Source organism: Hylobates moloch, unplaced genomic scaffold (genome assembly GCF_009828535.3).
Source record: "Hylobates moloch isolate HMO894 unplaced genomic scaffold, HMol_V3 SCAFFOLD_2, whole genome shotgun sequence".
NCBI lineage: Eukaryota > Metazoa > Chordata > Mammalia > Primates > Hylobatidae > Hylobates > Hylobates moloch.
In genome coordinates, this window is record NW_026652277.1 from 126503928 (window position 1) to 126523487 (window position 19560).

Genomic DNA, 19560 nt, shown 5'->3' on the forward strand with positions numbered 1-19560 from the left:
TCATTGCCTGGACGTCTTTGACCATAAAATGCAGATGATGATGATGCCTCCCTTGCCTTCTCCCTGGAGTAGCGTGCGAAGCAAAATCCAAACAGGATAACATGTGAAAGCGTTCAGTAAACTGTGAATCACTGCCTTAGTGGAAACTATTCTGGATGAACGTAATAGAAACCCAATCAAATCAAGTAAGCAAAAAGGAAGACACTGAGTTGAAAGGAGACTGGGATACCTCTCAGAAACTATGGCAGGAGGTGAGGCTGGATCCAGAACCGGGGTCTGGAGAGCGGGGAATGCAGGCAGCTCACTCCTGTGGCTTCTCGCTGCTTTTCCATCTGTTTTCATCTCTGTCTGTCTCTCCAGAGTGGCTTCCGTTGTTCTGGCTTGCAGGGCCAAGCAGGGATACCGCATGGCTCCTGTGACTACATAGCCTTCATTCAAGCCATGAGCCCAGACGTCTACGCCAGGTCCTAATTCAGTTGGTTCAACTGGGCTGGGTGTGGACACGTGTTGTCCAGTGAGTCATGAATATGGATAGGGGTCACATAGAATAAACTTCACCATTCTTTGTCCATCCCTGTGGGTGTGAGCTGGGCAGGTATCAGGAGAAGTGCCTTCTACAAACATTTGGCAACATCTAGTGGTGTGATTACAATAGTCAGCCAAAGAGGAAGATTCAATTTTGAGGACCTCCTTTCCTAGTGTCCCCATCTTTGCTGCCTTCCGTGAGTTTGATCATGTGGACTCCATGGAGGTTGGCCACTGCTGGGCAATGCAGCCAAACAAAGTGAGCAAAAGTAGTCTGGAGGGCTCCATGGGTGACTGGGGCTAGGCTGGCTGTGGTGCCCCAGGAGCCCTGAAGCCACCTTGCAGCTCTTCTGAAATGGTGAGTGGGCTGCTGTTCTTCTTGTGCCAAGGTGTCCATGTTGCCTTTCTCACAAAATGTATTGCAAATAAGAGTGGGTACAAGTCATAGAAACCCATTCCAAGCTAGCTTACATAAAAAGGAGACCATTCTGGGCCTGCTTTTCCAGATCCCTCAGTCCTTTCTCTCCTGCTGCCCTTTGAGCCATCCCACTGTTTCCAGCTCTCTGGAGACAGTCATGGTGAGGTCTGCATTGATCTCCCCCCATGAGATGAAGGGGAATATGCTAAACTAGTGGCTGCTGATTTTTCCCCCTTCTTTTTCTGTCATTGCCTGCGGTCTGCAATTACCCATTCCCCTCTTGGCCTTCAGAGCTGTGCGAGGGTGAGCAGGTGTTGAGAGCAAGTTTGTTCTTTTTGAGTCAATTTCATTACATGGAGAGGATCCAACCCTCTCCGTGTAGCTGGCAGCTCCCAAGGCCAGACCACTGGGCAGGGCTCCCAAGAGCAGTGCTAGCCTCTTTGGTGTCACAAAGGGCCGGACCAGGCCTGCTCATCTCTTTCCCCAAGAGCAAGCTGCTTTTTGAGCAGATGTACGAACAATTGGATGCCTCTGACAGACTGCAGTTCTGTAAGGTTGCAATCCTACCAACCTTGCAGAAAAGTAAAAAGAAAAGCTCCAAACTGAGGCCTCTCAATTCTGCCATCTTTCAGACTTTCCTGCGTTCTCACAGGTGGGCCAGCAACTAACCATGGGCCAGTAGGCCTGTCCCCTGCACTATAGAAGATGCTGGTTATGGGATGTATAGGTGGAAGAGTGAAGGAGCCACCCAGAAGACTCAGGCCTTTTCCTTGCCCCGAACTTAACTGGGCAAACACATAGCAGATCCCTGCAGGATTTAAACCTTAAGGATTAGCCCTTAAGAAGCTACAAAGGTAAACAAGTACATGATTACATTCAGGCTAGTTGCTGAATAATAATAGCATCTGTTCCTGGCACCATACTAATCAGTTTACATTTGTCAATTCACACAGCAAATAAGTGACAGAGCCAGGATCTGAACCCAGACAGTCACTACACAAACTTCCACCCACATTATCAGCCTCTCACAATGCAAACAAAACACTGACACAGAATGCGATCGTCTTTGCTCTTGTGTACTTGTGGTAATTTGCATGATTGAAAGATACCATTAGGAAGAAGAAATGTTTTAAATATCTAACCCCTGGAAAAGCAAGATTTAGAGACTAAAAATTTCTTGACCCATCTGAAGCTCAGCAGTCAAGTTTGCAATTCTGCCAACTTCCTGCAAGAGTAAAACTGGCTGTTCTCACTGTTGTTAATGGAGGAGGACCGTGACCTTGATGTACAGGTGGTGGGAGGGCGGGGCATTATTTAAGCAATGCGATCTGATGGGGGGTGCTGGAAAATGAACAAAAGTGTGAATTATTCCACAGCTGCTCACCCTGACGTTTATTGTGACTTTAAAATCTGAGAACATATGGTAACGGCTGGAAGCATGAAATAGCAGTTGGAAACGTGTAGACTTAAGGAAAAACCAGCCACCCTTATACCTCCCCACTTGGCTTCTCTGTAGAATGCTGTTGTCTTGCTAGCCTTTTTCGCTCCCAAAAATGAAGAAAGCCCAGGAACAAATGTCCTCTTTTCTTCAGCCCATCCCCCCATGCATCTGCAAGAGCTTTTCCCCATCCTGTGACAGAAGTTAGTGTTTTGATTCTTGGCTATGGTATTTTTATATATTGTGCCCTTCCACAGTTTTTGTTGGATCTTGTTAAATTCCACATCTTTGTTTTACAAGGCTGGATAGAGAGCTGGAAACATTGGGATGACATTTTGTTTGGGAATCCATGGTGGTCCTTGGAAATTCAGGCCAACGGCTGCTTCTGTTGCCAGTTGAGGGAGCCCTGCTGTGTGGCTAGGAGATACCACCACTCCCCGGCCCCCCAGTAATCCCCCTGGTCATCCAGCAAGCCTCACATCTTCCCCTTCCTCTTGAAATCCCTTGGGAGCATCCTGGTGGCAACGACTGCCCCCTTCTCTGTGCCAGGGGCTGACTTCCACTTAGCCTGTATAACTTTCTAGTTTTCTTTTTTTTTTTTGAGACGGAGTTTCACTCTTGTTGCCTAGGCTGGAGTGCAGTGACATGATCTCGGCTCACCACAACCTCCACCTTCTGGTTTCAAGCGATTCTCCTGTCTCAGCCTCCCGAGCAGCTGAGATTTTAGGCACCTACCACCATGCCCAGCTAATTTTTGTATTTTTTTTTTTTAGTAGAGATGGAGTTTCACCATGTTGGCCAGGCTGGTCTCGAACTCCTGACCTCATTATCCACCTGCCTTGGCCTCCCAAAGTGCTGAGATTACAGGCGTGAGCCACCGCGCCCGGCCCACTTTCTAGTTTTCATGTTTTGTGTTGCTCTCTTCTAATTTGCAAGATTCTGAAGGTTCAGAAGCATGTTTACTTTATCCATCCCCTGTCTCACTACATTGACAAGTAGTAGCTGGGTACCTCCTCTGTCAATATACACATTCATATTTTTATGCTTGCTGCCAACCACCATGCCTTTGCTCAAGGAATGAATCCACTGCTTTACAGAGATTTCCATTTCCCAATGCTCTCCTTTCCTAATCAACTTGACTTGGGAACTAGGGGCACTCATAGAACAGAAGCTAGTTCACCTCTCTCAGAGTGAGAGAGACCTAGAGGTCAGTTTCATGGGTAAACTGAGGCTCCCTCAGATACCTGCTCTTTCACATAACAAGCTCTCCCAGAAGGACCAGTTCAGACAGCAACTTCTTTTCTAAACACATCTCTTTGGAAAGCCCCATGCAGAGAGTGCCAGCTTCCTACCCGATATCCACCCTCACCTTCTCTCTTTGTTAGAGAGCCCCAGTGTTATCCTGGTTAGCACGTATCCAGTGAAAAGATGAGTTCTCTTGCAGAAGATAAAAGCAGAAGTTGTTGGGTGGGACTTCTAGGAAAGCCTTGTTTGCCATTCCATCCTTCCTGATTCCCGTTGTTTGAAATGTGGATGTGATGGCTGGAGCTGCAACACACATATTGAGGCTATGAAGAAAAGACTAAAAGAATCACAGGCCAGATGTGGTTGTTTATGCCTGTAATCCCAACACTTTGGGAGGCTGAGGCGGGTGGATCATGAGTTCAAGAGATCGAGACCATCCTGGCTAACATAGTGAAACCCCGTCTCTACTAAAAATACAAAAATTAGCTGGGCGTGGTGGCGCACCTCTGTATTCCCAGCTACCTGGGAGGCTGAGGCAGGAGAATCACTTGAACTCGGGAGACGGAGGTTGTAGTGAGCCGAGATTGTGCCACTGCACTCCAGCCTGGTGACAGAGTGAGACTCCGTATCAAAATATAAAAATATAAAAATTACAAATACCTGTCCCTGATTTTCTCAAGCCACCAAACCAATGCCAGTAATTACCCATGTCTGCATTTCTCATGACATGACAAAAATAACACCTTCATGCATTTATGCCGCTATAGTCAGTTCTCTGTTGCTAGCAACTGAAAGCAATTCCTAATTGATATACTGTGTTAGAGAGAGAGTAGTTCAGTGATTATTCACAGGCTTGAGTAACAGGGAGCTGAGCTCTTATGAAGCCAGCTCTCAGGAGTTCTTCCTTTGCTGACAAGCCCTAGAGCCAATCTTCTCTGAGTTAGGAGATTCTTTTTGGTGTTCCCAAATATAACTTCTTCAGTGAAAGTGAAACACGAAAGCCACCAGGCTCCCTCCCTAGAAGCAGTTTTAGGAAAGCAAGTCATCATCTCTCTTTGACGTGTGGTCACCTGCCAAAGTGTTGCTGATACCAAAGCCCACGAGCTACATGTCCAAGTTCTCCAACATCTGGCAGTTGAGCTGCTACTTGCTTTTTTAAGCACAAAACCAAGCATTCAAGTGTTCCCAATTTAGCCTCATAAGCATTATGTTGGGCTCCTCTACCTTGGCCCACAGCTGCAAGCAATGCAAAGCTCTCTCTTATACAGATATGTTCAGTTTTCTTTCCCTGCATGCATTCCCTTCATCCCCAACTGTGATGAAGTCACACTGGAAGAATTTTTCTAGAGGCAGCCACTCTTGTGTCTTACCAAGGTTAGGTGTCCAAAAGGTTTCTCTGGGGCTGAGGTGGAGGTGGGAGTGTCTTCAAAAGGTGGCCCTCTTGAAAAGCCAGTTTCTCTCTGTAGCCAGGCCCTCATTGCAAGCAGCCAGTTTAACTTGTGCCATGAGGGGGTGGTATGGTGTTGGTGGGGAAAGCTAACCCCGCCTTTTTTCTCCTTCACATCTGGGCAGTTTGAGAAGCTGGTTGGTGGGAGGTTGAACTCTGGAGTCAATAAACTCCATTCTCAAAGGCTAAGCATTCCATTTTGTGAGCCCCTTCATCTCTTGCTGATGCTGTGCAGGACCTGAGGGCTCCTAGGCTGCCTGATCCCTCTGTTTTTCCTCCTGTCATGCCGCAGTTTAGTGCTGCTTTCTGTAGGGAGCCTGTGCAGTCAGGGAATATCGGCACTAAGGGGCTTCAAGCTTGTCTCATCTCACTTTTTTTTTTTTTTTTTTTTTTTTGAGACAGAGGCTGGAGAGCAGTGGCGTGATCTCGGCTCACTGCAACCTACACCTCCCAAGTTTAAGTGATTCTCCTGCCTCAGCCTCCTGAGTAACTGGGACTACAGGTGCCTGCCATCACGCCCAGCTAATTTTTGTATTTTTAGTAGAGACAGGGTTTCACCATGTTGGCCAGGCTGCTCTCAAACTCCTGACCTCAAGTAATCTGCCTGCCTCAGCCTTCCAAAGTGCTGGAATTACAGGTGTGAGCCACCACGCCCGGCCCTGTCTTACCTTCTGGTTCAAAGCATGGGCAAACTGACGTCGATGGCAGGTTGGAGACCTGCCTCAGGTCATATCACTAGTTAGTGGCCCAGCTTTTAGTCCTGATCCTAAACCAGCATGCCTGTCACAATAATGGATTAGTAATAGATTAAAGCTGATTTTTTTTTTTTTTTTTTTCCAGACAGAGTCTCTCTCTGTCACCCAGGCTGGAGCGCAGTGGCGCGTTCTCAGCTCACTGCAAGCTCACCTCCTGGGTTCACGCCATTCTCCTGCCTCAGCCTCCAGAGTAGCTGAGACTACAGGCCCCCGCCACCGTGCCTGGCTAATTTTTTATATTTTTAGTAGAGACAGGGTTTCACCGTATTAGCCAGGATGGTCTCTATCTCCTGACCTCATGACCCGCCCGCCTCGGCCTCCCAAAGTGCTGGGATTACAGGTGTGAGCCACCGTGCCTGGCCGAGCTGATTCTAAAATAGCATTTACTATGTGCAGGACACCATTCTAATGTATATATAAAATCTTCCCATGTTATGCATGAAGAACGTAAGGCAAAGAAAGGTTGAATAACTTGCCCAAAGTCTCAGATAGTAAGTGGCAGAGTTGGGATTTGATCCCAGGCAGTCCGGCTCTGTCCTTGACCACTCCACTATACCGATACACTAATACCCATTCTTTGACTTGTTTACATCAGGTCCAGATGAGAGATCTCTAATAAAACTCCTTGGTCAGAGGAATACTGGCTTAATATCTTACCCCTGGAAGAGCATTTCCCAAAATATGATAGCAACAGGTGTTGAACAAACTAACCAAAACAAAAATAAATTCTATGGCCAAATAAATTTGCAGTTACATTAAACCAAGTTAAACAGGTTTTATATTACAGAACTTCTCAGAGCCTTTAATATGCTAATAGACATTATAAATTCTCTAAAGAGTCTAAAACATTTCCCCAACTTTTGGGACCATAGAAGCCTTTTTGATGCAATGATGTCATGACATATCATGTGCCCTGTGGAAAGCTCAATTGAGAAAAAAGGCAAATTGTGTATTATTATAAAAAGAGTTTTGACCTCAAGAATGTCCTAAGATGGATTCGAGAGCCAGGCATGGTGGTGCACACCTGTAATCCCAACACTTTGGGAGGCTGAGGCAGAAGGATCCCTTGAGCCCAGGAGTTCAACACCAGCCTGGCCAACATAGGAAGACCCCCCCATCTCTATATTTTTTAAAAAGCTTTTTAAAAAAATGAAAAAAAAATAAAAAGATGAATTCAAGCACCCCCAGGGTTCCCTGGTCCACACTTTGACAACGGCTGTCTAGAAAATACTATTCAAAATATAAGACTTGAAGCTCATCTTCAAGGAAGGCTAAATACCATATCATACTGCCACATGTGTAGGATGAAGGAGAAAAGCGAATGAAAGAATGTGGATGTGTGTTTTGAAAACAGTCCCCTTTCATTTCACACTCTATGTCCATATAAATAAAAAATAAAAATAATAAAAATCAGTCCCCTATCTTACTAGTTCTTTCTTTTTTCCTTTTTTATTCTCTTTCCTCCTTTTTTTTTTCATTTAAAAATCTCTTGTTGCTCCATAAAGATTTGAGGTAGTTTAATCTTCCAGTGACTCAATGTTCCTGTTGACAGAGACATATTTAAGTAAAGGGTCATTATTTTAGGGGGACTCCTAACCCGTCACTCTATCCTAAAAATTCCCTATTATCATCCTACAGGTCAATCTAAACTTTCTGTCGTTAGTGTTTTGTTTATTGGGGTAAGGCCTTGTCTTTCTAGAAAGAGGCCTTGGGTTAAGATATCGTTTCATTATGCGGCTAGGTGTGAACACGCGTGGCTACTGCCACATTGGAATGTGTCTCTCAGATTAGGGCACTCATCCAGGAAGAGACCCCCTAAGGACAGGGACCCAGGATGGGAAAGTACTGCAGTGGGCATTTGCATGCAGCCCTAGAAAGTGAGGTGCCCTGCTAAGAAGTCACTCTTTCCTTTTTAGGGAGATGTCCAAAGATATGTTTTATTTCTTTAACAGGTTTGCTTTTTTTTTTTTTTTTGAGACTGAGTCTTGCTCTGTCACCCAGGCTGGAGTGCAGTGGTGTGATCACTGCAACCTCTGCCTCCTAGGTTCAAGCGATTCTCCTGCTTTAGCCTCCCAAGTAGCTGGGACTACAGACGTGCGCCACCACGCCCGGCTAATTTTTTTGTATTAAAGTGGAAATGGGGTTTCACCATGTTGGGCAGTCTGGTCTTAAACTCCTGACTTCAAGCAATCCATCAGCCTCTGCCTCCCAAAGTGCTGGGATTAAGGCATGAGGCACTGCACCTGGCCTCTTTAACAGTCTTATCTAGGGCCTGCCCTTATCCGAGGTCATTTTGTGTTTATATTAGACTGCAGGTCTTTGAACCTGATTTCAAACCTCATGTCAAGGCTAATGCAGCATCTGCAGCACTGCACCCGAATATGACAACCCAGATCAGGTGGGGAAAATGAAATCTAGTTCAGGCTGGGTGAAGGTCCCCCTTGTTACACTGGCCAGCAGCAAGGTAGACTGGCCTTGGCTCACAAGGCACGTAAACCGCACAAGATGCTGCAGTCAATACCACTGAGGTGAGAGAGAGAATTACAGACTTGGGGGGATGCTAAGGGTCCTCTTCCCTGAGAACCCCACTATCTCCCATGCTGCTTCTGTCTTCACAGGGTTGGGGGCTCCAGCTGTCTGTAATTGGGAAGTGAAGAGGATGTGACCGCCAGGTGATGCTAACCCCGAATCCTTGGTGCCTGTGTTATGCACCATATGCTGAATTTCAGTTCCAGCTGTGTGCTAGGTGAGTCTTTGTGTGTTTGGCTGAATGATCTTTTAAGGCTGGTGTGCCCCTTGTCCACTTAAGTGTTTTCTAAACAACAAAACAGTCTGGGCACAGTGGCTCACATCTGCAATCCCAGCATTTTGGGAAGCCAAGGCAGGTGGATCACCTGAGGTCAGGAGTTTGAGACCAGCCTGGCCAACATGGTAAAACCCCATCTCTACTAAAAATACAAAAATTAGCCAGGTGTGGTGGCAGGTGCCTGTAGTCTCAGCTACTCAGGAGGCTGAGGCAGGAGAATTGCTTAAACTCAGGAGGCGGAGGTTGCAGTGAGCCAAGATCACGCCACTGCACTCCAGCCTGGGCGACAGAACAAGACTCTGTCTCAAAAACAAAAACAAAAAACAAAACAAGCTTATTAGTTGTTTTTGTACATATGTTAGTAACGCATACTAATTATAGAAAATTTAGAAAATACAGATAAGAAAATGGAAAAGTCGTCATAATCCTATCACCCAGAGATAACCACAGGTGACTTTGGATGTAAGTCCCTCCTGCCGGTCCTTCCCGCCTCTAACTCTCACTATATATGCTGCTGATGGGATTCACGTGTGATCCAAGCATTGCACTGCCCCCACCTCTCAGACACTGATCTGCAGCCATGACTGACAGGGGAAGGGGCCAGTTTTTCTGTTGGGCTTCTTGGGCCTGGAGGGTAAAGGGAGAGGCTAACAGGGAGCCTGGCCCTCTCTCTGTCTCAAGGCTGGGTCTGACCTGGCAAAGAGGAACTGCCTCCACAGCTCTGGGCAGAATCCACTGCCGCTCCCACACAGGGAGGACCCGGGGAACCGCAGCCCCACTCTGGTAAGTGAAGGGAGGGAAGCTGTTTATCTTCAGTGGTGCGCTGGGGCTGCTATTTTCTCTCTTGGCACCCCTGTCCTGGGGCAGGGTCCTCTGCAGGAGTGGACAGAGATAATGTCCTCTTGGCCACGCGTCCACGTCCTTAGCTCCTCACACCCCCTCCAGCACTGGCCACTGAGGCTGCTTTGCTATTCCTTTGAGATTTCCCAATTCCAAGTCTATATTTAGTCTTTTCTGCACTAGAACACGCACGGCAGTTAAATATGAAATCTAAGATGTCATCAACCAGCAGCCTAGGATTCCACCTAAAATGCATGCAGAAACGTACTGAGGCCTGGCTGGCTGTGATGAGTCACCTTAGGGCCCCCAGCCACTTGCCACCACTCTTAATTCTTCACATTAAGCAGGGAGAGCAGCTGGGGAAGCCGGGCTCTTCGGAGGCAAACACTGGCCAACTAGGGGATTCTTCTCTGCTGTTTCCACTTCTCCCCAGGCAGCCGCTGCTGGCTTTCTGTTTATTTTGCAATTAGCACTTGAAGGAGACTCGGGATATTTTTGCTTGGGGCCTGAAAGCTGATATTTCAGAACTTCTTCCCTTCCTTAGAGCACTAGGTTCTGGAAGGAGAGTTTGGAAACAACAGCTCTAAGCGTTCTTTCCAATAATACTCTTGATAATGATCCTTGGCAATTTCATTATCCACAGACACAATCATTCCAATACTCAGCCTCCCGGTTCCTCTCCTTGCTCTTCTCCACCAATCTTGTCCTTTATGGCATTGCGGCCACTCACCCCTATGGCCGTTCCCTTGACTCTGTCGTTACTCCCAGTTGTGCTGTCTGTACCATCTTGTCTTCAAACATCCCACTCTCCTAACACAGTTCCCGTCCCACTCAGTCTTCCCTCTCCAGTGATTCTTCAGCTTTCCTGGGACCCACAAATGACGGATCTGCCATCTTTTCACTGTTCCTCGCTGCTACCTGCAAGTCCTCCCTGCCCTCTGTACCCACTTAGATGCTGCGATCTGGGGCCCTCATCCCTCCCATCAGTACAGTCAACTCCCTTGACCCCCTCTCTTTTGTTGTACCTGCCTGGCAAGACCACAGTCCTGGCTGAATCCTACTGTCTGCCCACTGTGTGCACCTGCCTGGGTGTGTGCAGCTGCCTGGTCTCACTCTAAGTTCAGCCTCACTAGCTGCAGGTGGGTCCTGGTGTTTTGGTGGCCCTCCTATTTCATTTCCCTGCACCACTCATTCTCATAATCTCAAAGACAGTGATTTCATATTTTTTCTCCACTCAAACTCACAACACGTCCTCCCCTGGCTTCACCCTCACCTGATGACCTTGCTTCCAAATTCACTGAGATAGTAAAATAACTGGCTACCGAGTTCCCATCTTCCCACCCTTGCCTGCACTCCCACCTCCATCTGTGCCTACCCGCTCTGCCTTCCCGCCTTGGACAAGGAATGAATTTCCCAAGCGCCTGTCAGCAATACTCAGTGTGGGCCTGAATCTTGACTGCATCAGTATCAGCTGGGGGATGGTCAGAAAATGCAGCTTGTCCACCCCTAGTCCAGACCTACTGAATCAGAATGTCTGGGGCGGGGCCAGGCGCAGTGGCTCATGCCTGTAATCCCAGTACTTTGGGAGGCCGAGGCAGGTGAATCATTTGAGGCCAGAAGTTAGAGATTAACATGTGAAACCCCATCTCTACTACAAATGCAAAGATTAGCCAGGTGTGGTGGTACGCACCTATAGTCCCATCTGCTTGGGAGGCTGAGGCATGAGAATCGCTTGAATCTGGGAGGCGGAAGTTGCAGTGAGCCAAGATTTTGCCACTGCATTCCAGCCTGGGCAACAGAGCAAGACTCTGTCAAAAAAAAAAAAAAAAAAAAAAAAGAATGTCTGAGTTGGGGCCCTGGAATCTGTTTCAGTGGGCTCTCCAAGGCATTCTTATGCATGGCACTGAGCTAGGTCCCTTTCTCTGTCACCTGCTCAAGGACATCACTCTAGCAGTTGTCTCTTCTCTACAGGATCATTTCCAATATCATACAAACAAAACCAGAAACAAAACACCTCTCTAGACCCCAAACCTGCCTTAGCTACCAGCCTATTTCTCTACTTCCCTTTTTTCTCTTGAACTCCCTTCAGTCAGTCTTTGGTTTCCACCCTCCTCCAAAAGTGCTCTTGCCAAGGTCATTGTGAGATAAACTGGCTAGATGGTCACCAAACCACTTCCTCTTCCAGGGCACACAACCAAATGATGTTTCCCAGTTACTTTGCCTCTAAATGAGGCTGTGTGACTAGTTCTTCTCATGGGAACTCCAGTGGGGTCAACGTGCCAGCTTCAGGCTGAAGCACCAGAGCTCAGGTGTGCTTCTATATGGACCACTCCTTCCCTTTCCAAGGGAACCATGGCAGGTGCGCACTGAAGATGGAAAGAGCCTGGTACCCAAATCACAAAGAAGGCCACCTGCCAAATACTTGACTGGCCTGTGAGATGAGTGAGCTAGAAGCTTTTTATTGTACTAAGTTATTGATTCAGGGGTTATTCATTGGAGAAATAAGACTGCCCTAATAAAGTCACCAGGGACCTCCAAATTTCTAAATCCAATAGTCAATTCTTAGTTATTGTCACTTGTGACAAAATAGCAGCATTTGGCAAAGTTGATCAATGGTTGCTTTTTGAGAAATTTTCTTTATATATTCTCTAGGTTGTTTTTTTAAGAAAAATTATTTAACTCACTTTAGTATCCTTTGCTAAGTCCTCTTTGTGTAAGATTGCCCCAGGACTTAGTCCTTGGATCTCTTCTCTCTCAGTACTCACTCCTTTGTTAACATCAATCTCATTCTTGGCTTTGAATACCTTCTCTACAGTGATGATTTCCAAGCTTACATCCCTAGCCTGAACCCAAGACTTGCTTGATCCACAGGCTACTAGACATCTCCCCTTGGCGTCTAATAGCTACCTCAAACTTAACGTATCCCAAACCATACCCAAAACCATATCCTGATGCCTTTCACCCTACTTCACCCATAACCTTCCTCTTGCCAGTAAATGTTAACTCTCTCCTTCCAGTTGCTTCAGTAAAAGAAACTGTGGACTAATCCTTGAGTCTCACTGATTTCCCATATCCTATTATTATTAAATTCTGCAGGTCTCACCCTAACAACATCCAGACTCTCAGCTCATTCTTACGCTGCTGTCGTGGTCTGAGCCACCGCCACCATCTCCTGTTTGGGTTGTCCTGTTCTCCTCCTCACAGTCTCGCTGTTCACATTCTTTTCTGCCTTCTTTATAGTCTTAATCGAGCAACCAGCATGAGCTTCATACACAAAAATCAGATTGTCTCACTTTTCTGTATCAACCCTCCCCCTCCGCCAGTATTTTCCCTGATCACTCAGAATTAAAAGTGCTGAAGATGGCTGGCAGGCTCCCTGTTGCCCCTCTGCCTTCATCTCTCTGGACTCTCCTTGGCTCAATCCATTCCTGTAACACCCTCTTCTTTGCTGTTTGAATCCCGCTCTTGCCTGGAATATGCTGGCCCAGAAAATCACCGCTTGCTGTCTCACTGCCTTCAAACCTTTGGTCAAATTTACCTTAATAGAGGGGCCTTCCCTGATGTCAGCTCGTGCTCTACACTCCCTGTGCCCCTTAGTACTTACCACTACCTAGACAGTTACTTTATTGTCTACTGCCACCAGAATGTAAGGTCGGCAGGGACTTTGTCTTGTTTATTCTGTGTCTCCAGAACATAGAACAGTGTTGGGTGCACACTAGGTGCTCAATAAACATTTGTAGAATGAATGAAAGAACAAACAGCTGAAAGGGCCAGCTACAGCCTTCTTGGCTTAGGTGAAGAAGCAAGTTTTTCCAGTTGCATTTTGCACATGTACTTCCATTCTGGTGGATCCAGGGTCCATCCTTCCTCTCCTTGTGAATTTTGTCTCAAGGATTTTGTCTGCCTCTTGTGTGACCTCTTTTGGACTGTCCTGGATGATTCACCCATCTTCTTAAAGAATTGGCCTCGCAGATACCTGGTGACATTGTACGTGACTCTCTACCACAGATTCTTGTTCATGAGGCTCCAGGACTCCGTTTTACACCACGGGGAGGGCTGATCCTCCATCTGCTGAGGTCTGACCAGGGTCACTAAGGGCAGCACCGGGTTCTCCTTTTGCAAAAGTGCAGAAAAGCAATCATGAAACCATCAGAGGAGAGGATGGAGGTGTGGAGGCCTGTCCAGTCATAGGATTCTGGAGGAGGGATGAGCGGGCTGGGCAGGCTGCTGAGGAGGTGCTGCTTCCTGGTGCCCCGTCCTCTCCAGCACTGTCTCTGGGAAAGGTTGTTGGAAGCAGAAAACACACAGCCTTGGTTGATGAAAAGCCTGTTTATTCCTAGTACACTGGACACTTTGTTCAGGAATAGTTCATCCATTTGAAAATATTGCCCTTGTAATGGTGCCAAGGTCATTGCCTGCTGGGGTTATCAGCACTGTGTGTGCCAGCTCTGACTGGGTGTTTTAATAGGTGGATCATTTCCCTGCCAGAGGGACTAAAGAACATTGAATGGTTAATTTGTATTCAGTGCTATCCCTGCATGCAGTCTTCATATTAAGTTTTTGTTGGGACTTTAAGAAAAAAAAAAAAAGAGAAATGAATAAATAGGTTAGGTTGCAATGAACTGCTTTAAAAAGGAGTTTTAAGTGGTACTGACTCATTTGAGAGTTCTCCATACCCATCTGATAATAACAATATACCTACCTTTGCAAAGTACTGGGGAGTTTGCCAAAAACAACAACAACAACACCACCTTGTATTTATTGTCTCCTTTGATGCTCAAATCAATCCTGTAAGGTAGGGTGGTGTGGTCCCCTATTTTAGGTGAGAAAACTGAGGCTCAGGGAAATTAAATGGCTTTTGTCAAACAAGGTCAAAGAATTAACGCAGTGGAACCAGCATTGTGACCCAAGTCTCTTAATGCCCAGGTTTGACTGTGTCCATCCCATCTTGGTGAGCCAGGCAGGTGTAGAGGGGAAGGATCTAGCTGGGTTTGGACAGAGATGCTTGAAGTGTCGAAGTGAATGTGAGTGAAGAATTTTGTTACTAGCTATAGCCCTCTGTCAGCCAACACACGGTAATAAATACAGTTGCTCACCTTGAAAATGGTGTGAAGCCCCTACCTGCCGAGTGGATGATGAGTATCCACTCAAGTGTGGCCAGGCCTGGGGGAGGCAAACATCCCATGCAGCAGCCTGTGGCACTGTGGGAAAATCTCTACTCTGGTTTTTAAGAGATCAGAGTTCTAGTGCCAGCTCCACAGTACATAGGTCCATCATGTGACTTTGAGCAAACAAGGTCTATAACCTGTAAAAACAGATTTGATCACATCTGTTCACCTCCCTGGTACACACAGCCAAGTTTTATTGCAATGTACCAGTGGCTGGAATAAAGAAATAAAAAGCTCGCCCATCAAGTTTGTGAATGCCATGAAGCTAGAGTGTAGCTAATAATGACAATTACAGATAAGTTTTCTTGAAGACCTTGAGACTTGTAGGAATATTTAGATGAAATGTCTAAGGTAAATGCATGGAATTGTATTTAGGTTAACAAACATTGCACCAGTGACAGCATTCGTTCTTGATGCACATCTTGTTTACTTGTTGAAAGGATTTGGGAAAGGGAATACAGAGGTTTGGGCTGGAGAAGATTTAGGAGGTTTAATTGACTCAAGTCTCAATATGAATGGGGATTGACAAAGAAGTTAGTACAACCATGGGCACTCCCAACAGAAGTGCAGAATCTAGGACAAGGAACAACATTGGGCTTGCATGCGCGGCCAGGTGAGCATTGGGTTCGGTAAGCATGCGCTTAATAAGGTTATTGACAAACTGGAACTAGCGTAAATGGTTGGGAAATCATGGTCTATGTCAGGGGTTTTAAGGCCTGTAAGGAGAACACTTAATGGGCTGACATGATGGTGGTTTGCACAGAAATAAATGGCGAGGAGGATGAGGAAGTGCATAATCCAGGTGGATATCTGCAGGGCCAAAGCTAATCCAGCAAATGAAACTAAAAGGAGGCAGAGTTTAGCTGTAAAAATGGAAGCAGGAGGCCTTGCCAGGTGGTGAGCTTCTTGTCAGATATGCAGGCAGTGGCAGCCTGACCTCCTTGTGGGGACTGGCATGGAGGTTCCAGCACCATGTGGGATTGGAGCTAAGGAAGGGCTCTTGACTGACAGCAGCAATCTAGGAAAGGGGAGAATGAGTGAGATGAAAAGTGGAAATGCTCTGTAAATGTGAGGCTGTACTGTTAGGCGCTGAGGGGGAAGGCCCTGAGCATTCCCTCAACTCAGACTTTCCACCGTTCCCAGGTAGGGCGAGAAGTGTCTGTCTATACTCACTCACTATCTACAGCCAGTCTCTAAGCTCTGCCCGTCCCTCTGCATATGCCTGCACACAGTCACACAGTTTGCTAAGAAGTGTTTGTTCGTTTGTTTTAGACGAGGTATCACTCTGTTGCCCAGGCTGGAGTGTTCCTAAGCAGCTGGGACTACAGGCACGTGCCACCACGCCCAGCTAATTTTTAAATTTTTTTGTAGAGATGGAGTTTCGCCGTGTTGTCTAGGCTGGTCTGGGTCTCCTGGGCTCGAGCAGTCCTCCCACCTCAGCCTCCCGAAGTGTTGGAATTACAGGCATGAGCCACCGCGCCCAGCCTGCTGAGACTTTTGAATGTGTTCTGTTTCCACTACACAATTGAGAACACTGAAGTACCAGAGACTTCCAGGGTGGGGAAGAAATCCAGAGGCTGCTCCTGAAAGGGGTCACCCTTGAGTGTGAGTCTGTTCCAAGTAAATCAAGTGAGCTGGAAGATCGGTGAGCTTGGATCATTTGGTATCTCTTTTTTTTTCCTTTTTTAAAGGGAGCTGTAGAATTAAGGGTTGAGGTTTTTCTTTCTTACTCTTTTTAGAGGTTTTTTGGCTACCTAATACATCAGCTGAACTAATCTGCAGAAAATCAATATATCTTTGAAATAGAGCTATTTAGATGCCTGAGTAACAAACTCTATCTCAGTAGAAGCTATTGGCAAAATGAAGCTCACCTCTTAGGCTGACAACACTGTGGAAATGATGCTCAAAGTTTCATGGGTGGAACCAGATTGGCTTCTGGCCAAGGGTACCTTACTAATGGGCGTATTTGCATTTGGGGAGGAAAAGACCTGTGACAACACAGCCACGTGGTTGTTCCTCATAACCCACAGTTGGGTTTCATCTGGACTCCCTCCCCACCCCTAGCGTCTGCCGATGTATCTGTGTCTAAAGCCATAGTTTACTCTTTTTTATCCTCATCCTTCAACCAGCCCTACATCTTATGTGCCTGCTGTCCAGACTTCTCTTAAATCTATCTGTTCCTTTCCACCCCAACTATCAACTCAGCTGAATAGCCACTAAATGAGGCACTGTGCTAGGCTCTGAATTGCAAAGATCATTAGGGCATTTGGTCTTATTACTTCAGTCCTGGGTTATGCACCTGTGCCAGGAGGTGCAGCTGATTTTCCTGATTACGCTTCCAGACCTGCCACTCCTTCTCATACACACACCTCTTGCTCAGACACTGTCCCGTTCTTCCTGTAAGGTACAGTCAAAACCTGCGTTTCAGAGGCCTCTGCAGCCTGCACCCATTGTGATTGTGCAGTCTTAGCTCCTTTTGGCCTTGTGGAAGGAGAGTGGATTCTAGAAAGATCCCTGCCCAGCCACTTCCTGCCCACTGTGACCTTGAGCAAAATCTCTGGCTCCAAGTGTTGTATGGGTGATGGTGAAGGGGTAGCAAGGAAACTTGAGTGAGTTTGTCAGAACTAGGAGCAGTAAGAAAACTTGAAAGAGCCTCCTGTCTTAAGAAGGCACTTGACTGCCTCTGATCAATTCAGGGAGGCTTCAACAGCTCTTAAGAGGATTAGGCCAAAGGACTTCAGTGAAACTTTTGTGCTTTTGTTCCCTAGAGTGGAAACCCTTGACACGTGTTACACAAAACAACACTTGGGGTGGAACAAGAGCTTTACAATGATCTGTCTGGGACCCATAATACAATTCAGCATCTCTTTAGAGCTTCAGTCTATCAAACATTTTCAGACTATTTCACTTAACCTTCACAATTATTGAAATGCTTGGGGGGAAAAAAACTCCGCATTTGAGATTTCCATAGCAGAAGCATCACCAGCAACTTCAACAGCCATTCAAAAAGATATCGTCTCCAGGCTTGTTACCTCTTATCCTCCCTCCATTATATTATAGAACTCTTAGAGAGATTGCCTGGAAAGAGGTAAAGTATGCATAGACATGGTCAGCCCCATTTGCAGCTGAGGAAATGAGACTCAGAGTGGCAAAGTGACTTTTTCAGAATCATAGCAGTAAATGGTAGCATTAGGAAGCTAAGCCTGATCATCCTGTTCTTGTCCTGTTGAGGAGATAGTGAGAGCAAAGGAAAGTGGTAACAATGAAGGAATAAAACCCAGCTCATCCCCCTGTCCCTCATGCCCAACCCTTGCCAAGACTTCAGGTAACAGAAAGAAGAGAACACATGGATGGGCACATGCTAGGCCCGGAAAGCTGTGCATGTCCTGCAGACCACAAGTGTGGAGCCCATGGCCGTGTGAAGGGGCTGGGGTCCCAGTCCTAGAAGCAGGATCATGGAAGTGGCCTTGGAGGACCTGACGAGCAAGCCTATGATCTTCCAGGTACTTTTAGGTGATGTGGATTTAGACACTGGATGTGGCTGTGAAGCGGAATTTTGCTTTTTTAGTTGTCCGGCATCCATTTAATCACGCCCCAGCTTCCTGCTTGGGAACTTCCACTAACACTGTCAGTCCATGGACTTCTAGAGGAGCTGAATCTACCGCTGGCTCAGGAACAGGAACCTGACCTGGGCCTAAGCTAATGAATCCATCAAATTTACCTTGGCAAAGTGATTGCCTCAGGAATGGGCAGTGACCCAACTAGAGCCAACAGGACTTTTCCCAGGTATCCTGAAACAGACACTCTTTTTCTCCTGGATGTGGACCTGAGACGGTATAGTTCTGGGAGTTGCTGACAACCATCTTATGGTCATGAGCTGATTTGAGATTGGCTTCAACAAACAGGAAGTGGAACAGATGGAGATAAATTGGATCCTGGTAAAATTTGTTTGGAATCTTGTATATGTTGATTTTTCTCCTGAATTTTTTCAGTTATATGAACCAATATATTTTGTTTGTTTAACCCAATATGGGTCATGTCTTCTCTCAACTGCAGGTGAATGAATCTTGTTTCATAAAGTAGGATTTTAAACAAACAGTATGCAGAATAAAAGTTTGTCATACAGATTTCTTATCATGAAACTTCTTTTTTATAGAATTGTGGAAAGCTTGCAAAGGGCTTCTGCTTCTGACTATAATGGAGTGACTGGTTATCAGATGGCCCTCTTGTCAAGAACAACCATAAAAGCTACACTTCACCCAGCTTTTCGATAGCATGGAGAAATGTCAAGGCAGCTGGGATTGGAAGGAGTAGATAGGATCCCTGACAGAATGAAGTACAGTTCCAATGGAAAAGAAAGCCCAGATTTTGTGGAAAGTAACAAGCTAATTTCAAAATTTATATGGAAAGGTAAAAGTGCAAGAATAGCAAAGACTCTCAGGAAAAAGAAAAAACATTTTCTTAACATGACTAAATATGAAAATTTATTTTCTGGTTACAGTAACTAAAACAGAATGATATGACCTCAAGTATGGACAAATAGATTATTGGAACAAAATAAAAAATCCAGACCCAGAAATATACAGTCTTTTATTTTCAGCAAAGGTGCCACTGCAGTGCAGTGAAGAAAAGATGAGCTTTTCAATAAACAATGTGTTGAGTCAATTAGATATATACTTGAGAAAAAATGAACTTGACCCCTTACACTATACACAAAAATCACTTTCAGATTGATTATAGACCTAAACGTGAAAGATAAACAGTAAAGCTTCTCAAAGATAGCATTAAAGAATATCTTCATGGCCTTGTTCATTCTGGTATTTCCTCAAGAGTTTGGTACGTGGTCAGTGTTTGATAATTGTCCATTACATGAATTATGGAGTAGGGGAAATAAAGTGAGAGCAATGGATGGGAGGTT

The 19560-nt window shown here is 45.9% G+C and overlaps 1 long non-coding RNA gene across 1 annotated transcript; it reads left to right on the forward strand.

Annotated features, from left to right (window-relative positions):
* Positions 1-687: 687 nt before the first annotated feature.
* LOC116470706 (uncharacterized) lies at positions 688-18946 on the forward strand. Its single transcript, XR_004248654.1, has 5 exons — positions 688-883; positions 8447-8574; positions 9316-9417; positions 17411-18580; positions 18799-18946. It is a non-coding gene; the product is annotated as an uncharacterized LOC116470706 (long non-coding RNA).
* The last annotated feature ends 614 nt before the right edge of the window (positions 18947-19560 follow it).